Source organism: Triticum dicoccoides, chromosome 4B, assembly GCF_002162155.2.
Source record: "Triticum dicoccoides isolate Atlit2015 ecotype Zavitan chromosome 4B, WEW_v2.0, whole genome shotgun sequence".
NCBI lineage: Eukaryota > Viridiplantae > Streptophyta > Magnoliopsida > Poales > Poaceae > Triticum > Triticum dicoccoides.
The window spans coordinates 273,792,363-273,803,184 of NC_041387.1; the positions used below are offsets into that span (position 1 = coordinate 273,792,363).

A 10,822-nucleotide genomic window follows, 5' to 3' on the forward strand; every position below is an offset into this window, starting at 1 on the left:
GTAGCACAACAGTTCACGTGCCATGGGCAGCGCAGCCTGCACATTCATCGGCCCACGATGAGCGTGGGAGGATGAGGCCGTAGCGGTGGCGAGTGAAGGCATGGTTGTGCGGCCATCGTGCTGCACGGAAGGGTTTAGGGAGGAGTCCTGCTGCTTGTGGCGGCAGGGTCAGTGGCGGTGTTGGCCACGGCCGAGGCGGAGCGGTGGCGGTCACCATAGCCCGCGGGCTCCGTCTGGGCGACATGAGCCGCTCGACGTGCGACGTGAACACTACAAGCATCGTCCATGGAGTTGGTGGAGCAGAGGTCGGAGCAAAGCGGAAGAACGGTGGCACACCCCTACCTGGCTCGCCAAATGTTGGAATTGGGGCTCCTTGGACCCAAGAAAGGTTTGAACTCTAGGGTGTGCTCGCTGCCTTCACTAAGCCCTACCTCGGGACCCACAACCTAATGGTGATGCTCCAGCGTGCTCGAGCGAGAGGAAATATGAACGATGGACACAATAGTTACCCAGGTTCGGGCCACCTTACAGTGTATGACCCTACTCCTGCTTTGTGGTTGGATTGCCTCGCGAGGGAGGATGAACACGAGTGTATAGGGGAAAGTGAGCAGCCTTGGGAGGATGGGATCCATCTCCATGGTGGCACCCCGCCCTTACTTATATTGTCCTTGGTCCTCTTCCCCAGAAAGCACAAGGCGAGAAGGGTTGCCACAACGGCCAATTTCGAAGGGGGACAGTGCTGCAGCTTATCCTGACTAAAGGTAGTCTTCGCCTGCAAAGCCATGACACGTCGGTGGGCTCAGTGATGTCCTCCGTCCTGGCGAGCCCGCCATCCTTGTATTTTTTCCACTGAACAGGTAAACTTTGGGGTATGCTTTGGGAACCGGCGCACTTTCCTTGCTCCCTTAGCACAAAAGAGGAAATACTCCTCATCCACGCCTGTTCGCGCCCCTTTGGCTCCGCTCGTCGCCACGCGTGTCACCCATGTGAAGACGCAGGGCCACACAGTTCTTCTGCCAAATCCTTGATTCGTATGCCTCCGCGAGGGGCGTCGGGAGACGGCCTCGGGAAGCCGCCTCGCGAGATGGCCTCGCGAGGCTCTCGACGACACCTGATAACGCAAACATCGTGAGGGTCCTCCCGTGAAGTCCTGGCGGTGGGCCGGCTTTGGGCCTTCTATTGGCGGCATGCACTGGGCCACAGGCACATGGGCATAGGTACACCGAGTCCAACAGGCCCGATAATAACCCCAAAATCCACGCACGGTAAGAATTGACTACGATACTCTCATGGTCTATGGATCAAAATCACAAATTAACACTTTGTGTTATTTTTTTGTCTGGAAAATGTGGGGCAACACCCCCATAGCAGATCAAAAGCTTTATTAATAAAAAGGAAATACAAGTACAAGGATTACAAGATGTAACCAGGGAGGGCTAATCTAAGTAAGCTAAAGAAAGAATAACAACAAAGAACCTCAAGGAGGCAGGAAGGACAATATTATCTCAGTTCATAAGAAACAAGTTTGGGTCGATCCAATATGATCATTCTTCCAACGTCATAATCTTAATGTTGTTTTAGGACTATTGTTACACTTAATGATATCCTAAGATCCGGAAAACATGATCACCAACAACACTTGAGCTAGTCTTAGAGGCGTGACTAGGAACCTTTATTTTATCCGTTTATCATTTCACACGTGCATATATGTTTTCCACTAAAATGTATTATAACATGCAATTTAAAGACTTAATTATGAACATGGAAATATAATAATAAAATATTATTATCTTTATGGCATTTTCCAACAGGTTTGATGTGCTGCGACACACTGTCTCAAAAAGTGGGTCAAAGCCCAATCGCTCTCACCTGATTGATAATGCCTGCACCTGATAGGCCCGAGGCACGCATCTAGCCTGGTCTTTGTTATGATGATGGCCTATGTTTGTAGGCATACGGTGGGCTATGACGAGTATGGCTTGCATGGGCATTTAATGCCTGGTTGTTGGAGTGCAACAAGGACCACATGTCCTTGTGACATATGTGTTGGATGCTCGGGGCTCCGGGCTCCGATGACGTCATGGTTGACATTTCCAACTTACCTTAGGATTGTCTATGGCCTCGTTTTGTTGATCAAAGGGGTGATATCATCAGGTTTTTTTTGACAAGATTCATTCCCTTATACCCGAGGGTGTTGGGAAACATAGTAGAAAAAAAATCATCCTACGGTCACGGCCCAAGAACACTATGAAGAAGCATAAAAGGTTTAGATCGGATTGTTATCAATTTCAAGTTGTAGCTGGATGATTGATGAAGTCCCTCGAACCGTTCACGAACGATCCCTCGAACCGAAGACCGAAAGAACAACCTCTCTACAGATTGCAAGCGTATAGGCTTCACGATCTGGCAGCGCTTTGCCGTGTAGAGCTAATCGTCGCCATAGAATTTGAGGGAGAAGAAGAGAACTGCACATGGCTTCTCTTATGGGGATTAGAGAGATCTAGGTCTATCTCTAATTGATCAACTCCAAATTAGAACTAGAACTAGAGAATTAGAGGAGGCTCCAAAAACTTGCGTATTTCCAAGGGCCAGAACCTCTAGTATATCACTACTGCAGGATGGTCCAAACGCGATACTACAATCAGAGACCCTTCCACAAAACTGTGTGTGATGCATTAATTGCAAATGGTGTGATGGCGGAGACATCAAACACGATTCACATAATAGTTGCATGTGTAATGTGTGGCATATGGTTAATCTAGAAGAACTGTTTGCATTGTGCCAAAACAATAGAAACGAGCAGCCATATCAAGGAGTGTGCGATATACGGCATATAGTTCACTCACATGAACTATTTGCGATTAGGGAACGCGACAGAAACGGCCAGCGAGATGAAGGTGTGTGCGATATACGACATACATTTCACTTAGATGAACTATTTTCGATTAGACAACACAACATAAACGGTTCAAATTAACAAAACGTGTGTGATATGTGGCATACAGTTCACATACATGAACTATTTGCGATGAGCCAAAAGAACACAAATGGTTCATGTAAACAAGATGTGTGTGATATGCGGCAAACAACCCACTCAGATGAACTGTTTCTGATGAGAAATATAACACAGACGGTTACTATAGTTAATCCGTGTGCGATTCATTGTGTAGTTTTTTTTTTGAAAAATGCAAACTAGTTGGTTGCGATGGCTAGGAGTATCGCACATGATGCGTGTGCGAGTACTCATGTGCGATGATTAGTAAGTTACACATATGTTTCCTTATGTTAAGACACTAGACAATGCCGGCGCGCGTTGTTGCGCCCGTCCATTTTTAAGGTGAAAATGGTAGTAATTTATATAAATAGCGGCCTGAAGCATGAGAGTCTCATACCAAATGGGTTTCTTAGTCTCATATGAAATAGTGGACATGTACTCGTTTTATATGTATAATATATAACAGAACATATAGCACCGTATATGCCTACATAGACTATTAGATTAATGACGATAACAATAGGCTATACATGAGTTCTAGCTTTGGTGTTTTCGGTAGAAACACCATACTTAAAGGGTTATAAAGGAGCCAGTATAAGTTTATAAACCTTAAAAATGCTACAATAGCATGGTCTTCATAAACCTTAAAAATGTTCATAAACAGTTTGACCCTTAAAGGGTTATAAAGGAAACAACTTAGAAACACCATATTATCGGGAACATCCTAGCAGGGCTGCAAAAAACGAACTGCTACAATAGCTTTACTTGCACCAGGAAATTGTGCCAAGTACATGCCTGCATTGCCTAATATGTTATTGTGCCCAAAAAGAAAGTCCGTATCCTAAAAATACAAACCTACTCATATTGAGATAAATTATACTATCAACGACTCAAGAAATAGGTGTAGAGAATTTAGCATGCCTTTAGCATTATCAAAATATATAGTCCATAGATCAGGTACTTTTATTAATGACCTTTATCCCCAAATTCATCAAGCTTGAAAACTAGATCAAAAAAGGGGATCCATTGCTTACCACACACACTAAGTAGTCCCTAAAACGAAAAGTGCTGGAAGAACAAGTATACAGATACAGTCCACAAAGATCAATCAAATATTAACATGCCAAACAGGCGAAAAAATAAAATGAGGTGGACTCGCGCTTACACAGTCGAGGCTAAGATCCAGCAGGGAGAACAAAACGAGAAACAGAAGAAAATAGGGACTGGGCCAGTTGAAATCCATCCACTAAGCCATGTTCCCAGCGTTGGGAATCCAATAATAATAAGCATAATCAACGATTAGTGAACTCTAAAATGAAGTACCGGATAAAAACGACCTCTTTGCCTGCGGCACCAGGAGTTCCTCGCCCCATGGACGATAGTCGCCAACATGTTGCCGCAAAGAGTGGCCGGCAGGGACCGGGACGTGGCAGTGGATTCAGATAGGGAAACTATGTCGGCCTGCATTGGTGCAGTGAGTTGGAGTCGAAGGGAGACTGCCCGGGGATAGACAGATAGTGTCGGCAGCGGTGCATCTTGGTTTGCTACTATATCACGAATTCACAAGGAAGGACAGGCATCGTACTGCGTGTTTGAATACGGATTGATGAAGGAGAGTGGGGAAGGAACAAAGAAATGGTGCATAATATATGGGCAAGCGTGTGGTGAAGGAAAAAACACGAAGCGGCATGGTAACCGTCCTGACATAATTGGCCGGCGGCAATGTACATTGATGGCCATGAAAGACCTGTATCAATGACAATTTATTTCCTCAAACGCCGGCGAGTGGACTCCCAATCGGTTCATTGCCCCATCACCACCCCAAGCGTCACCCGTCCGGCCATCTCCCCGGCGTGTGGACTCCCAATCGGTCATTTTCTTTTCTCTGTCGGTCACTCGTGAGGCGCATTTTCTTTTTTTGAGCCAAACTCGTGAGGCTCATGGCTGCCTACGCTGTGTTGTCCATCAGTTTTGTTGCTAGCGGATGATAAGGCCCATAGGCCCAAATAACCAAGGTGCTCCGATTTTGTTATGGGAGCAGCGGCCTAGCCCATCAAGCGACCTCTTTTCGCCAAGGAAGCCCAAGCGGGATTGATATCACATCCAATGGTCATAAACATCCAGAAGTGTACATCTGACGGTCGAAAACGTTGATGGCGTGAGAGGGCTGGAAGAATGCTCGGTTGTAATGTCTCTAAATGTGTGATAACACATGACACCATTGTGTGCTCCACTTAGTCTTCCCGCGCTCCAGCGAAGGCTTCCCGCGCTCCACAGGGGTGAATTGTAAAATCCCCAATCCCCTAGCCAGCTGCTAGCTATAAATAAGCCTACCAATGGCCGCTGGCGGCGACTCGCTACTGATCCACTTGCTATCTACTTACCCACACATACTAGCATACACCCAACGACCGATGACGAGATGGAGTTGCATGACGGCGGAATCGAGGCTGAAGGAACGATGGTCGGCTTGGCGGTCGACAACCATACCGTTGCCTCTCCCGATGATGATCTATATATATATATATATATATATATATATATATATATATATATATATATAGGGTGAGTCTATTCCAATAACACCCTTAAGACCTTATTCTACTAACACTTTCTCTTATTCTGCTAACACCCAACCCACTACTCAAAACACACCCGATCCCCTTCGTCTTCCTCCCGCACAGAACACCGCAACCCCAATCCTCCTCCTGCCTCCTTCCTCCCCGTGTCGCCGGATCCCCACCCAATCACACACCGCCGGAGCCCTACACCTCCACGCGCCGCCAGAGCCCCGCCCGTCCCGCCGCTGCCGCCCATCCCATGTACCAACGGATCCGGTGGCAGCCCCACCACCAGCCACACAACCTCCACCGGAACAGTGGGGCAGTACCACGACCGTGGTCCTAGACATTCACCGGGATCCCGAGGCTAGTGCGGCCATGGCCTGGAGCTCACCTCTTCTCTCGCACGGGGACGTTGGCTACCGCTGAGCGCAGCTACCAACGGATCCCGCCGGATCCCAACCGCCAGCCACGCCACCTCCTGTTGCAGTCCTCCCTCCCTGTTGCAGTCCAAGCGTCCCGGGCTTGCAGTGCGCCGGGGCACACGATGTGGTGTGGCGCGCGTGGCTGTGCAGTTGCATCACCCCCGCCCCCTAACAACCATGAACAGCAACGAGGCTAGCAGTGGACACAGCCGAGCATCCCTCTCCTCTGCTCCCTTCCACAACCTACATCCATGAAGGTGCCTGTGAGTCTGTGATGATGAGTTCATTCTCTGGTGGCAAGGTGATGCATTTTTCAGGATGGTGTGTTGTTCCATCAGTGTGGCAGTGCAGTACACGGGCGTGGGTTTGCAATGTGGTGCCCGTCAGCGTGCAGCCCACGATGATGGCCATATCACGCTGGTGCTTTTTTAATTGTGCGTTTATATTGTTCTCCCATGGCCATCATCCCATATTTGTGTGCCTAATGGTCCATGGCCAACTCCACCACAGGCCATCCTTTGCTGTAGTCCCCCGCCCACCCGCTGCCCCCTACACACCATCTCTGTACCTAATGGCATGTAGTTCGATGATGTTTGACCGCGCAGAGGATTTCAGCAGGGGTATGTGCGATAACAACGAAAATGTGGGGGGTGGCTGCATTGCTCAGGGCCGCAGGCCACGCTGTTCCTCTATGCCGTGTCGCGTGCGTGTTGTGGAGGTTCACTTGATGCATTGTTGTATGTTCACTTGCGGCCATGCATTGATTTTTATTTTGTCCGTTTGTAGTTCTGCGGTTGAGGGTGTGCATCTCATCCCTGGGGTTGTTGCAGTCCGGCGAGTGAGGCGTTGTGGTCCAGCAGGTGAGGTGCACGAGGATAGTGACGATGGCTGAACCTCCCCAAGAAAAGAACATGGTTGAGGACCGACTCGCTATCGAGGAGGCAGCTGATACTGAAGATGCTACCTCCATAACAGTGGTAAAACCTATGCAATTTCAGAATCTGTTTGATTGATATGAAAACAATTGTAATGCATAATTTTTTAGTGCCGTGCAATCTTAGTGATGTTCACTTTGTTAGTTATCCCCTCTAATTCTACGGACGAGCTGAACAGAACTGCGGTCATCCCAAGCCCGCTGCCGAGGAGGCCGATGAGTGCGCCCACAGCGTCACCGCCTACCTCAACCTCGTGTCAGGCGACTGCTATGGGGACAACACCGTCGCCTCCTCCATCGTGCAGGTCCTCCACTAAATGGATCCCCCTTCACCTTCTCCCTTTAGCTTCTCTAACAAGATTGCTAGCATCTCTCTGAAGATTGTTGTAAAACCAAATGTCTACTGCAAGCATATGATGGTAGCGTTGTGATCAAAATTCTGATCTGTCATAGATTGTGCCGGTTCCATGGGTATAATAAACCATAATGCCAGATATTTTCTCTCCCTTATCTCAACCCCCTAAATTCATATGTATGTCAAAGTGGCAGAATATTATCTTACTGAAGTTGACAATATAAGGGCGTCAGAGGTTTTGATCATCGTGAGCTTGCTTGCATGAACACTGATAAAATTAGAAATATATTTTGCTCAACCTTATTTATTGATAATTTATTCATACTCATTCAGGTTCACTTTGTATAGTCATGTAAAAATATGTCCTAAATGCAGGGAGAAAACTAATGATTTTCTCAGGAAGGAATCACAAGATTTGTGGTGGGCCTTAGACATCCCTTGAAGAACTTTAGAGGGAAAGAAGTTCAATCATTGTGAAGTGAAGGCATTCTGGTTGATGTTGTGGCGAAGATCTCTAGTGCAAAATTTTCAAGGTGACTCTTGGCTTATATATTAATTCTCAGTTACTATTCTATTAGCTACAAGTCAAAGTGGCAGTAAGCACTTTGTGAGGGGCATCCTACCTCGTAGTGCTGCTGTCGCATCATTTTCACTAGAAACCATTTTTAGAAGTGGTTTAACAATTTGAAAGTGCAAAATATTTGTTTCTGCAATATGAATGCTAAAGAAAAGCACATAGATGGACATTAACTTCCAAAAACATTCTGTATGCTTTACTTTGAGGGGATAATTAGATTTTTGCCCCTAGTTGTCTCCCACTCATCTGTTTTGCCCCTAATTCCCAATAGTCACCGATTCTGTCCAAGTCACTTTGCTCCTCTTATGCTTTTACCCTTTGACCATTTGACCGTCAGTTTGAAAACTTAATAACTAATTCATACTAAATCAGAAAAATGCAAATAAGATACCAAAATGTTCAGAAAAACATCACCTATATGTCAGTGTCATTTGCATTCATGAAAAAAGTGTTGGAAAGTGCCCATCCGAGTTTTAGCTCTTATGCTACCACCATGAATAATAAAATCTAAATAAGTTAAAAAAAATCGAAAAACATTTGGTGGCAAAGAATGACAAATGTTTTAAGTGCATGCCAGGTTTCATCAGGGAATAACATTCATGGGTGTCGCGGCAAAAAAATAATCAGCACTCCAAAATAGATTATTTTTTGCCACGACTTCCACGAACGTCGTTCCCTAATGAAACTTGGCAAGCACTTAGAACATTTGTCATTCTTTGCCACCAATTTTTTTTTGAATTTTTTGAACTTTTTAAGATTTTACTATTCGTGGTGGTAGCATAAGAGCTAAAGCTCGGATGGGCACTTTCCAACACTTTTTTCATGAATGCAAATGACACTGACATATAGGTGATGTTTTTCTGAACATTTTGGTATCTTATTTGCATTTTTCTGATTTAGTATGAATTAGTTATGAAGTTTTCAAATTGACGGTCAAACGGTCAAAGGGCAAAAGCATAAGAGGAGCAAAGTGAATTGGACAAAACCGGTGACTTTTGGGAATTAGGGGTAAAACAGACGAGTGGGACACAACTAGGGGCATAAATCTAATTATCCCTACTTTGAGTGATGGCTACTTGCTATTCGGCTGATCGATAATCTCCTGCAGGCGAGAAGAGGATGAGGATCTCCATCCCTGCCCCCATGCAGTTCACTCAACGCACCCGTGTGGTGCGAAGTGCATCTACATGCAATCCACTAGCCGGTGGTGTGGAGCATATGTGTGCAGTAAGGTTCGGACGTTGGTGTAGTTCACTGCTGGGTGGTGCTTCAGTGTAGTTTGCCTGCGCTTGTAGTGCATGCGAGGAGGACGATAGTCCATGGCGTGGACATGTAGTTCACTTGTGGTTCCATGCGCTTGGATGCGCGACTATTGTTGCTCGGATGCGCGACTATTGTTGCTCGGATGCGCATCGAGATGCAGTTCCAGGAGAAGCTCGACCATGTGTTGTTCGGCTAGTCGGTGTGTGTGCAGATTGTTTCTTTTGTTTGATGGTGTGCAGTTGGTGCATGTGCTTAGATGTGCGGGGCAGCATGTTCAAAAACCTTGGGTGTATTTTGGTGCAGTTCCCTAGTCTCCCATCTACAGTACCATGATGTCTAGAATAAAATTGTTTGAAGAAGGCAAAAAAGTAGTTTATCCAATTTTTGTAGAAGCTCATTACCCCTCTGTATGAAGTGCAATTTGTATCTTGTGTTTTAAAATTCAGTCGACTAAACCAACACATGCAGTGTGTTTGGTCCTTGGATGTTGTTCACTTCTGAGGGTGATGCTGTTCACTTGCTACCAACATGAAGGTGTGAAAAATTTAGTGAAACAACAAAATAGTAATGTGGTTCCCTTTGATATATGTCGCGGTTCACTTGCCCTTGTATTTGTGGTCCACTCTTGTTCGTAAAAAATGTTGACAAAAAGACAACAACAACTCGTATGAGAACATTTACGTCCAATAAAATAGATTATGAAGTTCGCTTGCCCGTCTGATGCAGTGTGGTTTTCAGTCTGATACAATGTGTTTTTTGTCTAATGCAGTTCCTTCGTCGATTTTGGTGTCGCGAAAAACAAAGTGCCCGCGATTTAGTAAAACTGAAACTGCTCTTAAACTGTAAAGAATTAGAGAAAGTAATATGCATGAAAAAGTTGTGCCTCGATGATATCTTTCCAATGGCGTATCACTTGAATCATTCCAACAAATGATTTATAAAAATCATGAAAAAAAGGCCGGTGTCACTCATCGTCCGCTGCACCATTTTCAGAATTAATTCAAAACAGTAGGAAATCTCAAGAACATTTTTACATATGAAAGTTGTGCCTCGTTCGTAGCTTTCCAACGGCATATCACATGCCTCGTTTCCACAAACGGTTAAAAAACTAGAGTGAAAACACCTAAAATTAGAAAATTTTGAAAAACAAAATTCCGTGATTTAGTAAAATTGAAACTGCTTTTAAACAATAATGAATTAGATAATGAAATATATATGTAAAAGTTACACCTCAATGATATCTTTCCAATGGCAGATCATTTGCTTCATTCTGACGAGCGGTCTAGAAAAAAACGCTCACTGTCACTCGTCGTGTGCCGCATCGTTTTCAAAACTGCTCGTAAACCATGAGGAATCTCGAAAAAAATTCTACATGGCGAAGTTGGGCCTAATCCATAGCTTTTTAATGGTATATTCACACCTTGTTCCGACAAATGGTTTAAAAATTAGATCAAAAACAGTAACAAAAAAGTCGCGTGCAATTTTTTTGCGACGGGAAGTGCACTTGCATCAGTACTGCAGTGCTCTTGCTTCAACAATGGCGTGCACTTGCATTGAGCCTACACTTCAGAAGTGTTATGAGAATAACTATTCTGCTAATATTAGTATAATATGCTCGATTGATTTCTTCATGCGTGTCAAATATGTCAATTGAGTGAGTTGGCCTATCTGTATATTACCTGAATTTGCAATATGGACAATTAATATGCAAA

The 10,822-nt window shown here is 45.1% G+C and overlaps 1 long non-coding RNA gene across 1 annotated transcript; it reads left to right on the plus strand.

Annotated features, from left to right (window-relative positions):
- The first annotated feature begins 5,724 nt into the window (after window positions 1–5,724).
- LOC119293580 lies at window positions 5,725–9,228 on the plus strand. The gene is made up of 5 exons (XR_005143120.1): window positions 5,725–6,282; window positions 6,768–6,958; window positions 7,061–7,220; window positions 7,646–7,803; window positions 8,956–9,228. It is a non-coding gene; the product is annotated as an uncharacterized LOC119293580 (long non-coding RNA).
- Window positions 9,229–10,822: the final 1,594 nt, after the last annotated feature.